At 42.5% G+C, this 20,019-nt stretch overlaps 2 long non-coding RNA genes across 2 annotated transcripts; both read right to left on the bottom strand.

Moving 5' to 3' along the window:
- Positions 1-5,451: 5,451 nt before the first annotated feature.
- On the bottom strand, positions 5,452-8,988 carry LOC144899497 (uncharacterized). Its single transcript, XR_013627629.1, has 3 exons — positions 8,920-8,988; positions 6,570-8,459; positions 5,452-6,487 (listed from the first exon to the last, which is right to left on the bottom strand). It is a non-coding gene; the product is annotated as an uncharacterized LOC144899497 (long non-coding RNA).
- Positions 8,989-15,803: 6,815 nt separating this feature from the next.
- On the bottom strand, positions 15,804-17,330 carry LOC144899496 (uncharacterized). Its single transcript, XR_013627628.1, has 3 exons — positions 17,192-17,330; positions 16,730-16,966; positions 15,804-16,300 (listed from the first exon to the last, which is right to left on the bottom strand). It is a non-coding gene; the product is annotated as an uncharacterized LOC144899496 (long non-coding RNA).
- Between the last annotated feature and the right edge of the window lie 2,689 nt (positions 17,331-20,019).

Here is a 20,019-nt window from a genome sequence, read left to right as displayed (position 1 = left end):
ACACAGCCTCGACAGGTGAACAGCAAGGAACAATGAGCGCCCCGGTGACGCCAAGACCCATCAATAACCCTGGCACCGCCTCGCAATCGAGCCCCAACAGCTGATGCCAATTCAGGTGGAAGCGCAACAACGCTCAACCTACCAAAAATGCTGCACATGTAATTCATGTGGCAGCAAGAATATCTGTATTCATTAGTGCAGTTCATTAGTGGAGTGGAGTATTTTGAGGTAAGAGATTAAATTAATACAATTTGGAATGAGGCTGTAACTTGACAAAATGTGGAAAAAGTGAAGCGCTGTGAATACTTTCCGGATGCACTGTATGTGCCCTGGGATTGGCTGGCCACCGGTCCAGGGTGTACCCCGCCTCTCGCCCCAAATCAGGCTCCAGCATACCCCAACCCTAGTGAGGATAAGACATAGAAAAGAGTTTCTACCGGAGTGTCCACCAAACTTGACCTAAGAACCCAATGTAGCATGAAAACCAAATAAGACCTGAGACTAGTGTGCTTGGATATACGCAGCGCTCACTTTTGCATCACATCTGCCTCCCGTTTCTGCTGCTCAGTCGAGCGGTCGGAGTCTTTGGAAGTGAATTTAGCCTCATGATCACCACGAGGACATTTGCTCGGAATCAGCATCTGCAACAATTGCATGTGAAGTCTGGTGCGAGTTAAGACTAGAATGAGAGATCGCCTACCTTGAGTTCAGCTCGAAGAAGAATCTGACTCTCTGGGGAGGCGCCATCCAGATGGAACCACTGATCCAGGACCAGTTCTGGTTCCGAGAGCAGCTCTCTGATTGGGACGACTAAGGAACCCATGGGCAACGTCCAGCTGTGAGAGAGCTGGAGAAACAAAGTGTAAAGGTAGTAATACAAGTCAAGTTTGTTGATATCACATGGTGGAAATACTAAAAATAATATTGTTAACTTACCTTGACAACAACATTCTCTTCTCTAGGGTCATGAACCAGGAAGCAGAACGCCTCATTCCACTGAGGTGATGTCGTGCGATCACACACCTACAGCAAAGATGGACGTGTTAGTCCCGGATGCCAATACCCTGGTTATTATTTGGCTAGTTGCCACGCTTAGTAGTCTCACAGTAGTTTTGTGGGATGTTTTTCCAAGAAGCATATCCGCTCCCACTTTTGGCTCTTTTCCACTCTTTTCCACCTGTTGACACGCCACATGGGTCATAATAAAACACAGATCATGCCTCCTCAGTACCTCCTCGACTCACTTACTGGTAAACCATCTGCTTGTTCGATGAAGACAAACAAAAGTCCCACAGATGGAACGGCTTTGTTCTGGTAGGACTGCCTGGAGTAGAACTTGAGAATCTGAAGAGAATGGTTCGATATTAGTATTTTTTATAGTTGAATGAAGCATTAGTACGCTTTTTCTTCTTCTGGAAGCACCCCCCTTATCCAGTTGGTCTGCCTCCGAGGCTGTTGGAAGCCATTCCAGGATCAGGTGAACGCGACCTGACTTGACATCACTGAGCGTGTACTGATACACTGATACATAAAACACACACAATCCTTTGAATGCTTGAACAATTCAATGACAATAATATAAGCCGTTTCCATACCTGATCCGTGTACTGAGAATCAATTATGTCCTTCAGTTTGACCTTCAGCCTGCATGTTGAGAAACATGACAATTATTTCAACCACTTGATAATGGAATGGATTTCTTTTCTCTAATTCATGTTTATTTTTATTTATTTACACTGCAATATTTGATATTTATACATATATATTTAATATCATTTGCGTTCTACATGAATGTTCTAAATGATTCCAACCATATCAAATTCTACAACCTGTCTTTAATATACTGTAAGTGTGTGACAATTTTTCTTGTGAATCGGACAATAAAGTGTAGATAAAGGAGGATGGCGGTGCTCTTCTCAATACTGGCATCGCTGCGCTGGAGGTAGTAAGCAGTATTATCAAGCAGTTGCAGTATGTGACAGTATCGATAATAACAACACTACTAATGTGTACTGGAAGCAGTACCTTCCCATAAAGTCATCCTTCATGTCCATGTCTTTATCAAACACCTCCAGATGTAACCTGATGGAGCAACAAAACTCATCATTTATCATCTGGTACATGTATTCATAATGTGACGAGTTGCTACTTTACTGTGGCCAGCAAGCTTTCTACAAATGGATTAAGGATTAAATATTCTAAAACAAAAGATGCAGATTGGGCATTGATACTTTTATGTTGAAAGAACTCAATTGTACATCAATAACTCCTGTAACCACAAATCTCACTCTCTCAATTTCTGCGGCAGTTTTTCCTTGTGTATGGAAGGCATCAGCTGTCATTCAATATATAAGAACGTAGATCCTTGTCCGTTTCCAATTTCAAACCAATCTTCGACTTGAAAAAAGGTTTTGACACTGTAAAGCATAGAATAACCTAAACCATGTTGGTGTCATTCAACAGCTGTACTGTAATCTTACCTTGTCTAAGCTGTTGGGACCAAATTCTTGAGCGTCAACATCCTTCAGTATTCTGTTAAATGGATGGAGAATGCTGCACATGTAATTCATGTGGCAGCCAGAATATCTGTATTCATTAGTGCAGTCCAAAAAAGGAAAAGCAAGGCGATGGGGGCAGAAGGCATACCATGGAGCAGTCCAGAGACAAAAGAACTCCCAAAAACAGCTGGAGGAGGTCGCGGTCCACTGGGCAGTACACTGAAAAAAAATTTGGAGTGCCATTTACTTGAGAAAAGCTAGGTAACAATTTGCACGCACAATTCCCAAGCAACTTTTCCTTGGGAAATACTCTGGTCAAATTTACTTTTTTTGAATGAAAGAGGTACTCTTTGCTAGTAAATTTGACCCCAAACTACCTTTGAATCTACTTCAAAATCCATATAAATGTACTCGCTTTTCAGGATTGTTTAACTAGTTTTCCCTGACTTTATTTGGAGCAATTTATAAGTAATATTTACATGATTTAAGCTACCACCTACACCACTTTTCTAATATGATTGTGTAGTATTTTTTTTAAGATGGCCTTCTTTGAATGAAATGATCTTAACACATCTTCTACAAAACATTATTTCAAACCAGAACAGCTTCACTGCATTTGTACTAAAGCTGTATTTACTTCCAGATGACGGTGCACAAAAACGCAACACAGCCACAGGTTGAGGTACCTGTGAAATTAATTCAACATTTCATAACTAAACCAAAGACCTGGGATTTATTCCCTTAATTGGGAATCGTATTATTAGAATGATTATTTTTTGACTTCCACTTTCCTCATGCAGGTATGGACTTCCCACACTAGTGTGCCAGTCGCCTCCTTCTGGACTTTTGGTGTCTACTATACACTCAATTGGAGTCCACCTGCAGTAAATTCAGTTGATTGGACATGATTTGGAAATATAATAACCTTTTTCACATTGTCATAATGGAGTATTTTGAGGTAAGAGATTAAATTAATACAATTTGGAATGAGGCTGTAACTTGACAAAATGTGGAAAAAGTGAAGCGCTGTGAATACTTTCCGGATGCGCTGTATGTGCCCTGGGATTGGCTGGCCACCGGTCCAGGGTGTACCCCGCCTCTCGCCCCAAATCAGGCTCCAGCATACCCCCACCCTAGTGAGGATAAGAGACATAGAAAATGAATGAATAACTAAACCATGTTGGTGTCATTCAACAGCTGTACTGTAATCTTACCTTGTCTAAGCTGTTGGGACCAAATTCTTGAGCGTCAACATCCTTCAGTATTCTGTTAAATGGATGGTCAAATTTATATCTGGCCCTAACGAGCCCTAGCCAGCCCTAAAGAGCCCTGGCCCCAACTCGCCCTAGCCAGCCCTGGCCCCAACTCGCCCTAGCCCCAACTCGCCCTAGCCAGCCCTGGCCCCAACTCGCCCTAACTCGCCCTAGCCAGCCCTAAAGAGCCCTGGCCCCAACTCGCCCTAGCCAGCCCTAACTCGGCCCTAAAACCCTCCTCCAACCATAGCCCTAAAACCCTAACCCAAACATTCAAACGAGATCTATGTTGACTACTTACCCAACGGCGCAGCGCAGACTACTCATGTTTCCTTCGGTTAGCTGGTCCGTTGATACCACCATTCTCTGCCAGTCTGTCTTCTTCCTCTTTTGTTTCAACGCTCCAAGGCGTATTACTGCCCTCCACAGGTTGGGCACAAGTGTAAGAAGGCTGGGGGGGCTGGGGCGAGGGAGTGGGGGGCTGGGGTGTGGGACGGGTGAGGCTGGGCCTAAATGTAGAAGGCTGGGGGGCTCGGGGACTGGGGTGTGGAAGGCTGGGCCCAAATGAGGAAGGCAGGGGGTGAGGGAGGGGGGAGGCTGCTATTTCTACTTGCTATGTACTGCCAACTAGGGGTCACTTTAAAGTAATGCTATTCTACTCGGTAAATACCACCATCTCGTGGTCACTTTAATGGACTGCTGCTTCCAACAATGCAATCTCAATGGGCGACGTTTTTCGCCAGTAACTCCCCAACGAAAGGTCGTATAAACATAGAACCGACTTCTGCCTACACAAATTCAGCTGCAAGCTTTCCGTTGAGACCCCCAAGCCAAACAAACTTGGGTGCCCTCATTCCATCCCAAGACCTGCAAAACATCCTTACCGCCAAAGGACAAAACCCCTGAGACTCCAGCGCTACCCCCTGGGTCAGCACCCAGCGCAAACGCACGAGGAAAGAGAAAAACCTTGACCAAGGTCAGCCACCGGGAGAGGAATCCGGCGATTACGGTGACCAGCTGTCCCTGCTCTTGGATCTGATGGCGCGAGGGGAATCGGTTCCCCCCACTCCCCCACCAACCCGGGCCACAGAGGCCCTTCGGCGTTGGGAGTCAGAATTCGCTTTCTGTTGAGAACCCTAAGAAATTGAAAAATAGAATCCAGGAATATGAACCTGTAAAACCTGTAAAACCTCATCCCAAGACCTGCAAAACATGCTTACCGCCGAAGGACAAAACCCCTGAGACTCCAGCGCTACCGCACGAGTAAAGAGAAAAACCTCGACCAAGGTCAGCCACCGGGAGAGGAATCCGACCATTACGGTGACCAGCTGTCCCTGCTCTTGGATCTGATGGCGCGAGGGGAATTGGTTCCCCCCACTCCCCCACCAACCCGGGCCACAGAGGCCCTTCGGCGTTGGGAGTCAGAATTCGCTTTCCGTTGAGAACCCTAAGAAAGTGAAACCTGTGAAACCTGTGAAAACCTGTGAAAACCTGTGAAAACCTGTGAAAACCTGTGAAAACCTGTGAAAACCTGTGAAAACCTGTGAAAACCTGTGAAACCTGTAAAACCTGTAAAACCTGTAAATCCTTATCCCAAGACCTGCAAAACATCCTTACCGCCGAAGGACAAAACCCCTGAGACTCCAGCGCTACCGCACGAGTAAAGAGAAAAACCTCGACCAAGGTCAGCCACCGGGAGAGGAATCCGACGATTACGGTGACCAGCTGTCCCTGCTCTTGGATCTGATGGCGCGAGGGGAATCGGTTCCCCCCACTCCCCCACCAACCCAGGCCACAGAGGCCCTTCGGCGTTGGGAGTCAGAATTCGCTTTCCGTTGAGAACCCTAGAGAAATTGAAAAATAGAATCCAGGAATATGAACCTGTAAAACCACCCGCACAAAACGAAGATCCGCCACCGACAAACCCTGACATCCAAGGATTGGAACAAGATTTGGAGGAACCCTCCACCTCTGGGAACCCTCCACCTCTGGGACGCCGGAAGGCCATCCATCCCAACCACTTCTCTTCGTTCTCGGCTCGATCCAACAGTTGCCGGGGCCTGCCTGGATGCCGGTATCCAAACAGAACCAGAGGTATCCTCATCCCAAGACCTGCAAGACCTGCAAAACATCCTTACCGCCGAAGGACAAAACCCCTGAGACTCCAGCGCTACCCCCTGGGTCAGCACCCAGCGCAAACGCACGAGGAAAGAGAAAAACCTCGACCAAGGTCAGCCACCGGGAGAGGAATCCGACGATTACGGTGACCAGCTGTCCCTGCTCTTGGATCAGATGGCGCGAGGGGAATCGGTTACCCCCCGGTCCCCTACCAACTCGGACCACATAGGCCCTTTGCTGTTGGGAGTCAGAATTTGCTTGACGACGCCCCACTACTTACGCCACCAAGGGAGTCACCTGCGGAAAAAGGCCAATGGGAAGATATACTGGCGGACATCAGCTTCGACAGTTCTATGTCCGGCTCAATCGGCGGGAGCCAAAAGCAACTGGTCCAGCGTCATCGGCACACCACCAGGAAAATGGTTGATTGGCAACTTGCCGTGCGGAAGAGATTCGTCATCCTGGGAGATTCCAGTTTCCACCAAATGACTTCCCAGACCTGCAGGTGGACAGCTTTCCGGGGGACACCTTCAGGAATGCCAAGGATCTTCTTGCCAACGCAATCGTTCCCACAAAGGTGGAAAAACTGGTGTTGTCCTTCGGGATCAACAGAAGAACCTGGAAGCACAAACACCCCACCTTTGCTAACTTGTGACTATTGTCAGGAGAAGACAGCATGAACATTTCAGTGCATCCTAACCCTTCCATTGGTTAAGACGGGGAGAAGAACCCAGAGTTGAAGCTGCAGATACTGTTTTTGCCCCACAGGCCTGGTGTGAGTGGAGAGCGCTAGCAAGGCTGGCCTTCATCCAGCCTGTAGAAGACAGCACAAACACTTCAGTTCATCCTAACCCCTGACTCCAACCCCGGACCCTAACCCTGGTTGTCAACGGGGGATCATCACTTGTGGTTAATACAAAAATATATATAATTATATTATATATTTATAGATATATAAATACAAAAATAGGGGTCACTGTAATCTACTGCTGTTTCTACTTGGTATGTACCGCCAACTAGTGGTCATCATGCACGTCACATGGCCTACTACAATTTGAGCTTGCAAGTGCAGTAATATCAGAACTGAAAATGACAGATGAGCACAAACTGACAACATGTACATTGTGCAAATGTGGCAAACTAATACATTTCAATGACTCGCGTGGCAAAGAACACTTTCTGGCAGTGTGATCTGGACAATTCTAAATGGGACAGGAAGACAATGGTTGAGAGAAGTTAACAAGGGACACTTCCTATAATTATTGTTTTTGCACAGGTAAATGCTTTGTGGTCAACATTCACCCACCAACTGTAAAATACAATTTCAGGTCAAATTCACAATTTTAGCACAAACTATATACTAGCTATGACTGTACAGCCAGCATAGATGTTCAACAATGGGTGACTTTTTCTCTCCTAAGACTCCTAACTCTCTTCTAAGTTATGACATATGCACTCACACACATCAACTGATGAGATGATAATTAAACTCATTGAATCCCTGAAAGCAACACATCAAGCTGTTGAGTAACACTATCATAAACAAGACCAAAAAAAATGTCCCTACTTAAATGACTGGGGTCAATATCTGGCACCATAGTACTACTGCACCTTTGTTTATTTAACTAACTAAACCAGGTTTAACTAACTATAAACGTTAGCTAAACCATTTGTTAGCTAGAAGGTTAGCCAAAACACTTGTTAGCTAGAACATTAGCACAGTTCAAACAGGCACTTTTGCAAATTTACCATTGGCTTAGCTCACAATACGTCTGTGGTAATGTTGGTTTAATACGAGAATATTACATGATAGAGATAAAGACATGCTACTCACCAGTGACGAAAGCGCACTGCTGCCGTCGGCGGGGTTTGAAAGAAATTCAAAATAAAAGCGCGCGCGCTAAAAATGTACAATAACGTCATACCATTTGTCAACAACATTCCAGCACATGAGGAGCAAATTGCCAGCACATGTCAACAACAACAAAATATAATCATTCACAAAAACAGGACTGGGGCTGCTCTTGGATCAGCTCACCTTGTACAGTATCTACAGTTAATGTCTATAGATACCGTGTTATTAGGAAAATATAGCCAGCCGAAAGCATGTTGATTGTGAGTATGCTCAAAGACAATGTCACTAGAAAAGTCTGATGCAAGACTCCCTTGGTGCACTCTACTTTTATGGCGTTCAATGAAGAGTAGACATTTGTGCTAACTCTAGCACCATGTGTTGTGTCTATTTAAAAGTTAAATGATCTGGTTAGATAATTATTTTATATACTATACCTCTGTCTCGTTCTTTTTTAAGTGTGATCTTATGTGACTGAGGAGTACAGACTGAAAATGGTTGCTCAGATGTGCATAAAGGACACTAAAAAGTCACAATTAAGTATGATATCTTGACAGGTGACTACTCAGTGCACCAAGTGTCTGAAATGTGCACATGCAATCATCATGGAGGCATGGGAGGGGGCTCATTTTTGAAAAGTGGTTGTGCTGCAATCTACAGTGTTTAAATAGATGTTCTAGTGGTAAAAAAAAAAGCTGAACAGAACTTACAGTGCCGAGTCACGTTCGTTGCAGCAACCTGAAAACACATACACAAAATATTAGACAGGGCACCACTTTTGAAGTTTAAACCTCTGTCAGAGCTAGCAAAGTACAACAGAACACACCGACATTGCTTCAAACAATATTATGTGTGTTAGCCTGTTAAACTATTCAATCTGCAACATTTTACACACACACACTGAATGTTGAACCTGAATTTGCCAACAAATAGTTTAACGTCTGTCACCCCCTTGTGACAGCTCTTAGTTTTCCTCAGTTCCTCGTTCATGCCCTTGTTTTGTATTTCCTTCCTGTGTTGCTCTGCTGTGTTTTCAGTTGATGTCCATTATCTCCCGCACCTGTTTCTCATTATTTGTGATGCCTATTTGGTTCAGGTGCGCGCTCCTTTCTTTGTTGGGTCATTGATGTTGTTTTCTCTGTTGAACATGCTAGTGCGTTGGTCTGCTGCATAGTATCAACAATAAATGCCTTTTTACCTGCTATTGGGTCCTCATCTCTGCATCCTGGGGTCGTGCCGTAAAGCTCCCAAGCCGGAACGTGACAACCTCTCTGTGCTAACCACAAAAAAGAAAATTAATTATCTAACCAGATCATTTAACTTTGAGACAGACAACATGTGGTGCTAAAGTTAGCTTTCTGCTTGTTTAAAGCATCGGCAGCTTACCGGAGCAAAGGTAGCTTAACACACAGCCAGTGCAATCCTAGCCTCAAGAGGCTGACACTGCACTTCCTGCAAGCCCTCCAAAATGCACGCCAGGTCCTCAACAACCAACCCCGCTGCAAATTAAAACAACCATGGCTGCGGTCACATGATGCACCGTCACCGGTACACGCCCAGTAATTTTATGCCTACCTTTCACATACGCTGCTGATGGCACGACAGACCAGAGCCCGCCACCGGAGCGCGCCAACACAGCCTCGACAGGTGAACAGCAAGGAACAATGAGCGCCCCGGTGACGCCAAGACCCATCAATAACCCTGGCACCGCCTCGCAATCGAGCCCCAACAGCTGATGCCAATTCAGGTGGAAGCGCAACAACGCTCAACCTACCAAAAATGCTGCACATGTAATTCATGTGGCAGCAAGAATATCTGTATTCATTAGTGCAGTTCATTAGTGGAGTGGAGTATTTTGAGGTAAGAGATTAAATTAATACAATTTGGAATGAGGCTGTAACTTGACAAAATGTGGAAAAAGTGAAGCGCTGTGAATACTTTCCGGATGCACTGTATGTGCCCTGGGATTGGCTGGCCACCGGTCCAGGGTGTACCCCGCCTCTCGCCCCAAATCAGGCTCCAGCATACCCCAACCCTAGTGAGGATAAGACATAGAAAAGAGTTTCTACCGGAGTGTCCACCAAACTTGACCTAAGAACCCAATGTAGCATGAAAACCAAATAAGACCTGAGACTAGTGTGCTTGGATATACGCAGCGCTCACTTTTGCATCACATCTGCCTCCCGTTTCTGCTGCTCAGTCGAGCGGTCGGAGTCTTTGGAAGTGAATTTAGCCTCATGATCACCACGAGGACATTTGCTCGGAATCAGCATCTGCAACAATTGCATGTGAAGTCTGGTGCGAGTTAAGACTAGAATGAGAGATCGCCTACCTTGAGTTCAGCTCGAAGAAGAATCTGACTCTCTGGGGAGGCGCCATCCAGATGGAACCACTGATCCAGGACCAGTTCTGGTTCCGAGAGCAGCTCTCTGATTGGGACGACTAAGGAACCCATGGGCAACGTCCAGCTGTGAGAGAGCTGGAGAAACAAAGTGTAAAGGTAGTAATACAAGTCAAGTTTGTTGATATCACATGGTGGAAATACTAAAAATAATATTGTTAACTTACCTTGACAACAACATTCTCTTCTCTAGGGTCATGAACCAGGAAGCAGAACGCCTCATTCCACTGAGGTGATGTCGTGCGATCACACACCTACAGCAAAGATGGACGTGTTAGTCCCGGATGCCAATACCCTGGTTATTATTTGGCTAGTTGCCACGCTTAGTCTCACAGTAGTTTTGTGGGATGTTTTTCCAAGAAGCATATCCGCTCCCACTTTTGGCTCTTTTCCACTCTTTTTCACCTGTTGACACGCCACATGGGTCATAATAAAACACAGATCATGCCTCCTCAGTACCTCCTCGACTCACTTACTGGTAAACCATCTGCTTGTTCGATGAAGACAAACAAAAGTCCCACAGATGGAACGGCTTTGTTCTGGTAGGACTGCCTGGAGTAGAACTTGAGAATCTGAAGAGAATGGTTCGATATTAGTATTTTTTATAGTTGAATGAAGCATTAGTACGCTTTTTCTTCTTCTGGAAGCACCCCCCTTATCCAGTTGGTCTGCCTCCGAGGCTGTTGGAAGCCATTCCAGGATCAGGTGAACGCGACCTGACTTGACATCACTGAGCGTGTACTGATACACTGATACATAAAACACACACAATCCTTTGAATGCTTGAACAATTCAATGACAATAATATAAGCCGTTTCCATACCTGATCCGTGTACTGAGAATCAATTATGTCCTTCAGTTTGACCTTCAGCCTGCATGTTGAGAAACATGACAATTATTTCAACCACTTGATAATGGAATGGATTTCTTTTCTCTAATTCATGTTTATTTTTATTTATTTACACTGCAATATTTGATATTTATACATATATATTTAATATCATTTGCGTTCTACATGAATGTTCTAAATGATTCCAACCATATCAAATTCTACAACCTGTCTTTAATATACTGTAAGTGTGTGACATAATTTTTCTTGTGAATCGGACAATAAAGTGTAGATAAAGGAGGATGGCGGTGCTCTTCTCAATACTGGCATCGCTGCGCTGGAGGTAGTAAGCAGTATTATCAAGCAGTTGCAGTATGTGACAGTATCGATAATAACAACACTACTAATGTGTACTGGAAGCAGTACCTTCCCATAAAGTCATCCTTCATGTCCATGTCTTTATCAAACACCTCCAGATGTAACCTGATGGAGCAACAAAACTCATCATTTATCATCTGGTACATGTATTCATAATGTGACGAGTTGCTACTTTACTGTGGCCAGCAAGCTTTCTACAAATGGATTAAGGATTAAATATTCTAAAACAAAAGATGCAGATTGGGCATTGATACTTTTATGTTGAAAGAACTCAATTGTACATCAATAACTCCTGTAACCACAAATCTCACTCTCTCAATTTCTGCGGCAGTTTTTCCTTGTGTATGGAAGGCATCAGCTGTCATTCAATATATAAGAACGTAGATCCTTGTCCGTTTCCAATTTCAAACCAATCTTCGACTTGAAAAAAGGTTTTGACACTGTAAAGCATAGAATAACCTAAACCATGTTGGTGTCATTCAACAGCTGTACTGTAATCTTACCTTGTCTAAGCTGTTGGGACCAAATTCTTGAGCGTCAACATCCTTCAGTATTCTGTTAAATGGATGGAGAATGCTGCACATGTAATTCATGTGGCAGCCAGAATATCTGTATTCATTAGTGCAGTCCAAAAAAGGAAAAGCAAGGCGATGGGGGCAGAAGGCATACCATGGAGCAGTCCAGAGACAAAAGAACTCCCAAAATCAGCTGGAGGAGGTCGCGGTCCACTGGGCAGTACACTGAAAAAAAATTTGGAGTGCCATTTACTTGAGCAAAGCTAGGTAACAATTTGCACGCACAATTCCCAAGCAACTTTTCCTTGGGAAATACTCTGGTCAAATTTACTTTTTTTGAATGAAAAAGGTACTCTTTGCTAGTAAATTTGACCCCAAACTACCTTTGAATCTACTTCAAAATCCATATAAATGTACTCGCTTTTCAGGATTGTTTAACTAGTTTTCCCTGACTTTATTTGGAGCAAATTATAAGTAATATTTACATGATTTAAGCTACCACCTACACCACTTTTCTAATATGATTGTGTAGTATTTTTTTAAGATGGCCTTCTTTGAATGAAATGATCTTAACACATCTTCTACAAAACATTATTTCAAACCAGAACAGCTTCACTGCATTTGTACTAAAGCTGTATTTACTTCCAGATGGCGGTGCACAAAAACACAACACAGCCACAGGTTGAGGCACCTGTGAAATTAATTCAACATTTCATAACTAAACCAAAGACCTGGGATTTATTCCCTTAATTGGGAATCGTATTATTAGAATGATTATTTTTGACTTCCACTTTCCTCATGCAGGTATGGACTTCCCACACTAGTGTGCCAGTCGCCTCCTTCTGGACGTTTGGTGTCTACTATACACTCAGTTGGAGTCCACCTGCAGTAAATTCAGTTGATTGGACATGATTTGGAAATATAATAACTGTCTATATAAGGTCCCACAGTTGACTGTGCATGTCAGAGCACAAACGCCAAGCATGAAGTCAAAAGAACTGTCTGTAGACCAGCGAGACAGGATTGTCTTGAGGCACAAATCTGGGGAAGGATACAGAAACACTTCAGCTGCTTTGAAGGTCCCAATGAGCACAGTGGCCTCCATCCCTACAGTGAAGCATGGTGGTGGCAGCATCATGCAGCAGCAGCAGGAACTGGCAGACTAGTCAGGATAGAAGGAAAAATGAATGCAACAATATATAGAGATATCCTGGATGAAAATATTGCTGCATTCATTTTTCCTTCTATCCTGGCTAGTCGAATAATGGGGGCCACTGTGCTCATTGGGACCTTCAAAGCAGCAGAAATGTTTCTGTATCCTTCCCCAGATTTGTGCCTCAAGACAATCCTGTCTCGCAGGTCTACAGACAGTTCTTTTGACTTCATGCTTGGCGTTTGTGCTCTGACATGCACAGTCAACTGTGGGACCTTATATAGACAGTTATTATCTCAAGGATGATCAGTGGAAAAAAGATGCACCTGAGCTCAATTTTGAGCTTCATGGCAAAGGCTGTGAATACTTATGTAAATGTGATTTTTTTGTTTTCTATTTTTAATAAATTCAAAAAAGTAAAAAAAAAAAACTTTTTCACATTGTCATAATGGAGTATTTTGTGTAGAATTTTGAGCTAAGAGATTAAATTAATACAATTGGGAATGAGGCTGTAACTTGACAAAATGTGGAAAAAGTGAAGCGCTGTGAATACTTTCCGGATGTACTGTATGTGCCCTGGGATTGGCTGGCCACCGGTCCAGGGTGTACCCCGCCTCTCGCCCCAAATCAGGCTCCAGCATACCCCCACCCTAGTGAGGATAAGAGACATAGAAAATGAATGAATAACTAAACCATGTTGGTGTCATTCAACAGCTGTACTGTAATCTTACCTTGTCTAAGCTGTTGGGACCAAATTCTTGAGCGTCAACATCCTTCAGTATTCTGTTAAATGGATGGAGAATGCTGCACATGTAATTCATGTGGCAGCCAGAATATCTGTATTCATTAGTGCAGTCCAAAAAAGGAAAAGCAAGGCGATGGGGGCAGAAGGCATACCATGGAGCAGTCCAGAGACAAAAGAACTCCCAAAAGCAGCTGGAGGAGGTCGCGGTCCACTGGGCAGTACACTGAAAAAAATTTGGAGTGCCATTTACTTGAGAAAAGCTAGGTAACAATTTGCACGCACAATTCCCAAGCAACTTTTCCTTGGCAAACACTCTGGTCAAATTTACTTTTTTTGAATGAAAAAGGTACTCTTTGCTAGTAAATTTGACCCCAAACTACCTTTGAATCTACTTCAAAATCCATATAAATGTACTCGCTTTTCAGGATTGTTTAACTAGTTTTCCCTGACTTTATTTGGAGCAAATTATAAGTAATATTTACATGATTTAAGCTACCACCTACACCACTTTTCTAATATGATTGTGTAGTATTTTTTTTAAGATGGCCTTCTTTGAATGAAATGATCTTAACACATCTTCTACAAAACATTATTTCAAACCAGAACAGCTTCACTGCATTTGTACTAAAGCTGTATTTACTTCCAGATAGCGGTGCACAAAAACACAACACAGCCACAGGTTGAGGCACCTGTGAAATTAATTCAACATTTCATAACTAAACCAAAGACCTGGGATTTATTCCCTTAATTGGGAATCGTATTATTAGAATGATTATTTTTTGACTTCCACTTTCCTCATGCAGGTATGGACTTCCCACACTAGTGTGCCAGACGCCTCCTTCTGGACATTTGGTGTCTACTATACACTCAATTGGAGTCCACCTGCAGTAAATTCAGTTGATTGGACATGATTTGGAAATATAACAACTGTCTATATAAGGTCCCACAGTTGACTGTGCATGTCAGAGCACAAACGCCAAGCATGAAGTCAAAAGAACTGTCTGTAGACCTGCGAGACAGGATTGTCTTGAGGCACAAATCTGGGGAAGGATACAGAAACATTTCTGCTGCTTTGAAGGTCCCAATGAGCACAGTGGCCCCCATTATTCGACTAGCCAGGATAGAAGGGAAAAATGAATGCAGCAATATTTTCATCCAGGATATCTCTATATATTGCTGCATTCATTTTTCCTTCTATCCTGACTAGTCTGCCAGTTCCTGCTGCTGAAAAACATCCCCACAGCATGATGCTGCCACCACCATGCTTCACTGTAGGGATGGAGGCCACTGTGCTCATTGGGACCTTCAAAGCAGCAGAAATGTTTCTGTATCCTTCCCCAGATTTGTGCCTAAAGACAATCCTGTCTCGCAGGTCTACAGACAGTTCTTTTGACTTCATGCTTGGCGTTTGTGCTCTGACATGCACAGTCAACTGTGGGACCTTATATAGACAGTTATTATCTCAAGGATGATCAGTGGAAAAAAGATGCACCTGAGCTCAATTTTGAGCTTCATGGCAAAGGCTGTGAATACTTATGTAAATGTGATTTTTTTGTTTTCTATTTTTAATAAATTCAAAAACGTAAAAAAAAAAAACCTTTTTCACATTGTCATAATGGAGTATTTTGAGCTAAGAGATTAAATTAATACAATTGGGAATGAGGCTGTAACTTGACAAAATGTGGAAAAAGTGAAGCGCTGTGAATACTTTCCGGATGTACTGTATGTGCCCTGGGATTGGCTGGCCACCGGTCCAGGGTGTACCCCGCCTCTCGCCCCAAATCAGGCTCCAGCATACCCCCACCCTAGTGAGGATAAGAGACATAGAAAATGAATGAATAACTAAACCATGTTGGTGTCATTCAACAGCTGTACTGTAATCTTACCTTGTCTAAGCTGTTGGGACCAAATTCTTGAGCGTCAACATCCTTCAGCATTCTGTTAAATGGATGGAGAAATCATTTCAATTATGGCAACTACAAAATCTAAAATCATCACAATGGTTAGTAGTCCAAACGACAAAGCTGCTTGACAATATTTGTTGGGTTTTTTTTTTTTTTTAAACAAAACACTCAAAATCAACTTAGTTCTTAACCCTAAGATGCATGAGTGACTGGACCCTACACTCTTCCATAAGAGTCCATATTTCTTGAAATGTATAAAAGCTAAGTTAAAAATTTGAATGGTATTATATTGAAAACATGTTTTTTTTCGGAATAACTGGAATATGAAATGATAAAAAAAAAATTCATTATGAAGATATTTCAAGAAAACAACCTGACTGGGTCATTTTTGACCCACTTATGCATCTACGGGTTAATACACATTTTTCATCTGTGTCTTGAAACCTAACCTAAACAAAACTCTTTTTTCCTCACAACGGGATATCGTTGAGGAACTCCATTATCCAACTCTTTAAATCAATAAAACTTAAAAGGCTAAACTGCCATTTCCAGATTCAAATAACCATATACATATTGTAATGTTACCTTCTGTAGGGGTTGGCCACCTTGACCCCGGCGGCGGCCTCTCTGTGGCGCGTCCTTCACCCCAGGTGTCTAGAGATGGTGTATGTGTATAGGTGAAATTAAAGTTCCAAAATTCACTTCCATGGAATACTTGTCACAAACAAAAACTCCCGCTCCCCGACGGTATCCACAAGACTCAGGTCGCTAGCATACTTCAACAAATGTTTGCGCTACACGCGGTTCCCATGGCTTAGAGGACACTGCTGCTGCCAAAATAATCACATAACATATATAAAAGGGACGAATCCTTACACATTTAATAAACATAAAAATCTCCTGTTCTGCAACCGAAAACAGCTCGCAGTTGATAGCGAGCTAGCTAGCTAGCTAGCTAGCTGGCTGGCAGGCTAAAGGTAAGCTAATGCTAACGTCGCGTATGTCACATTATGACACTGACGTAAACATTGAACAGGAACAGGAAAGGTGACAGAAAACAAGTCAGATAAGCATATGACCTACCCATATGGCTCCACATCGATGAATTTCCTTGTTAAACGACTGTCCACGTCGTCTTCCATTGTCTTCCCGTGAAAACATGGCGCCCTCGAACTTCGTCTTGGGAAGTCTGAGCTCAAACGATCCTCTGACGCATGCGCAGAATGGCATGGCACAAGGTGGCCATGTTCACTGTTAGTAGCTGCTGCAATCAATTACAGGTGTGACCGGTGGACCAGCCTCCTGCCATAGAAGGGAGTTCTGTAAAACAAAAAAAGGAGGGAAAGCGCAGTCAATATGCTTTCAAACTATATAGAATTCAGCCTGCTGTCTGCTTTAGTTTTTTGAATATGAGCCTCTGACGTTGAAGGCCGTGTGCTACTTAAGCTAGCTCAATGTATGCCGTTTAAAGGTCACTTAAAGCCATTTAACAATTATAATGTTTTAATAGCGTGTACAAAGAGTACAGAGAGTTTGCGTACTTACTACTCACACTTGTTCAATTTTCTTCAAAGTGCGTAAGAAGCAGGTTGCCCTCAGGCCGTCCCTCTTTTATTTGAAACCGCTCTATAGCGTGCCGGGCGGGGCTTCCGGCCGTCCGTGCTTCATCTGAATGTTGCGACCATCGTTTCCGGAAAGTGCGTCATGGCCCTTTAAGAAAAATGGCATTGTGGGAAGTCTGTGTGCTGTAGTTCTGCGTTTTTGGCACTAGGTGTCTCTGTTCTGCTTGTACACAGTGTGAACGCACTTAAGTGCAAGTATGCAAGTGTATGTTAAAAGTTGGCTTCTGCATGCATGTGCTTCTACCATATAAGACCATTCACTCGGGAAAGAGACGCCCACAGGAGGACTGAGGCTTCCAAAAGAAGACTTTGACTTTGTACCGCCCATAAGCGAGATAGGTCAGAGTCATCCAAGCTCTCGTCCACCTGTTATTTTTGGAGAAAAGGTCTCTGATTTGCTGTGCTAACCCACTGTTCTTTTAAGGAGAAGGACCTTTGGTCAAGCAACTTTTTCCTACGGAGCGACAAATTTTTGGAACTCCGCACCAAGTGCCTGATCTACCCACTATTGCTTCATTTTCCAAGCATCTTCAACTTTGGAAAATCAAACCCGTTGCCACTGATTGTGATCATTTTTAACTTGTCCACTGCTGCTGATTTGTTGTGTGTTATTATCTATTGTATGTTATAATGTTGCATTTTTACATAGTTGGGTAGCCACAAATTATAACTGCTAATTCATTATTGTAGTATGTCATAAGTCTGTAATTCTGTCATCATTTATCTTTTATTCTTAGGCAGGAGAGCAACGTGCAATTCAACAAGCACTTTATATTTCTGTTCTATACACTCTAAAAAAAAATATAGTGGCTCAGCTTAATTCAATGAAGGTAACAATTTGCGTCAATCTTTTTAAGAAATTCCAACTAAAACCTTTCAGTAAATCCAACAAGTCTTTTAATGTTAGAAACTAAGTTATTTAAGGACAACCGACATGATTTACTTCATCCTGCAAACAGTTAATTAAGGTGAACCAACTTCATTTTAATAAAATGGTTCAAGTTCAATTCAGGTGAACCAACTCAATTTTAATAAAATGGTTCAAGTTCAATGAAGTTGTCAATATAATTAATTTAAGCTATTCCAGCTCATTTGTTTTTCATTCCTCATCACAAATATTTCAAATTGTTTTCTCAATTGTTTTTTTTATCAATAACATTAATTTTATGAACATAAATACAGTTCAGTCAGTTTAATGGTCAAACTTGTTTATTACATATAATCAGTGGTGGAAAGTAACGGAGTAAATTTACTTGAGTACAGATTTTAAGGATTTGTACTTTACTCGAGTAGAAAATTGATTTCATACTCTTACTCGAGTAACATTTTGACAGAGCTACTTTTACTTGTAGTGGAGTAAATTTGACAAGGAGGATTTGTACTCTTACTCAAGTACTGAAGTCGTGTACTCACTCCACCACTGCATATAATGGCCAACTTGTCCAACTGTTTACCATCAAATAAACATGGAGGAGCTCCAAATGAAGACATGAAATCAAATATTACATATTATACATATTTCTTCCTGAAGAATATTGAAACATATTTTACATAGCAGTCATACTTCTTCCAAAAAAGAACACAGAATATATCAAATGTGTACGTATGTATGTAGGTCTAAATATTGACAGCTAACAGCTCAAAAGTAAAAAAAAAAAATGACAAACTAGTCTTCAAAATGATCCTTCAAAGAAATGACTTGTATTAAACTGCATTAAACATAACAGTGAAATTAGAATGCAGCCTAATTTTCAGTGCAGCAGTTTAGCTTTTAGAGACATTACCTTGGGACTTGCTCTCAGAGCATCCAGCTCAAGGAATATCTTTTGAAATACCTCAAAAGTGCTTTTCAGGTAACTCTTTTGGGTAACTCAGGTTGAGTGCATACATTAGTCCCATGAGCAAGGCACATGCTCTTGGGACAGTCAGGCCATCCAGGACTTCTGCTCCCTCAATCACCACTGTTGCGTTGGCTGGTTCAGATGCCCCTCTGCTCACAACAATCTTCATCACTTCATCACCATTCTGGCATAAGTAGATCAGAGTCAACATCAGTGTTTTTTGTCTTATGTAAAAACAAGAATAATGTACAGTGAATCTGCACTTGGGTTAACTTCAGGATTTAACGTGGGCTTTGGGGACGGCTGTTTAGTAGCAAAACAAACATTTTTAATGACATACTTTTGACAAACAAACGCTGCCCATAAAGTTCTGATAAAACGTAGAAAACTTTCACTTTTCACCAAACTTCCTGAATATATCACTGATGGTCCTGATTTTGGTTCCTATCATTCAGTTGCACCCAGTCATTCAGTCTGCCACCCCTAAATACTGCCCAGGTTAAATCCTTGAAGTTGAAGTGTTGGATTACTTAGCAGCTGTTCTTTAAAGAGATCCTCCTCCTGTTCTCTCAGGTACACGATTAGGCTACGGATTGCAGCTTCTCTCCTACTTTCTACCGACTGGTCCTGTAAATAAAATAATACAAGAAAATGAAACAATCTTTAAAAAGATGAATTTATGATTTATTGATTGAAATATTTATTTAACTAACCCATCAACACCTCCTAAAAATAAAGTGATTTTTTTTTCTATTTGAAATGAACCTTGTTACATTTATTTATACCTCTAGCAGCATGTTCTTTATGTGCTGAATCTCCTCCTCTTGAGGACACCAGTGCCATTATTTTTGGGGTATACTGGTCCAGTTTTGCCATGAATGTTCTCTCAAGGCAACCAGCGGTGATCCTT

The sequence above is a fragment of the Doryrhamphus excisus genome, linkage group LG7 (assembly GCF_037039965.1).
Source record: "Doryrhamphus excisus strain RoL-2023G ecotype Guam linkage group LG7, RoL_Dexc_Guam_v1.1, whole genome shotgun sequence".
Lineage (NCBI taxonomy): Eukaryota > Metazoa > Chordata > Actinopteri > Syngnathiformes > Syngnathidae > Doryrhamphus > Doryrhamphus excisus.
This window is presented reverse-complemented; position numbering and strand designations above follow the sequence as displayed.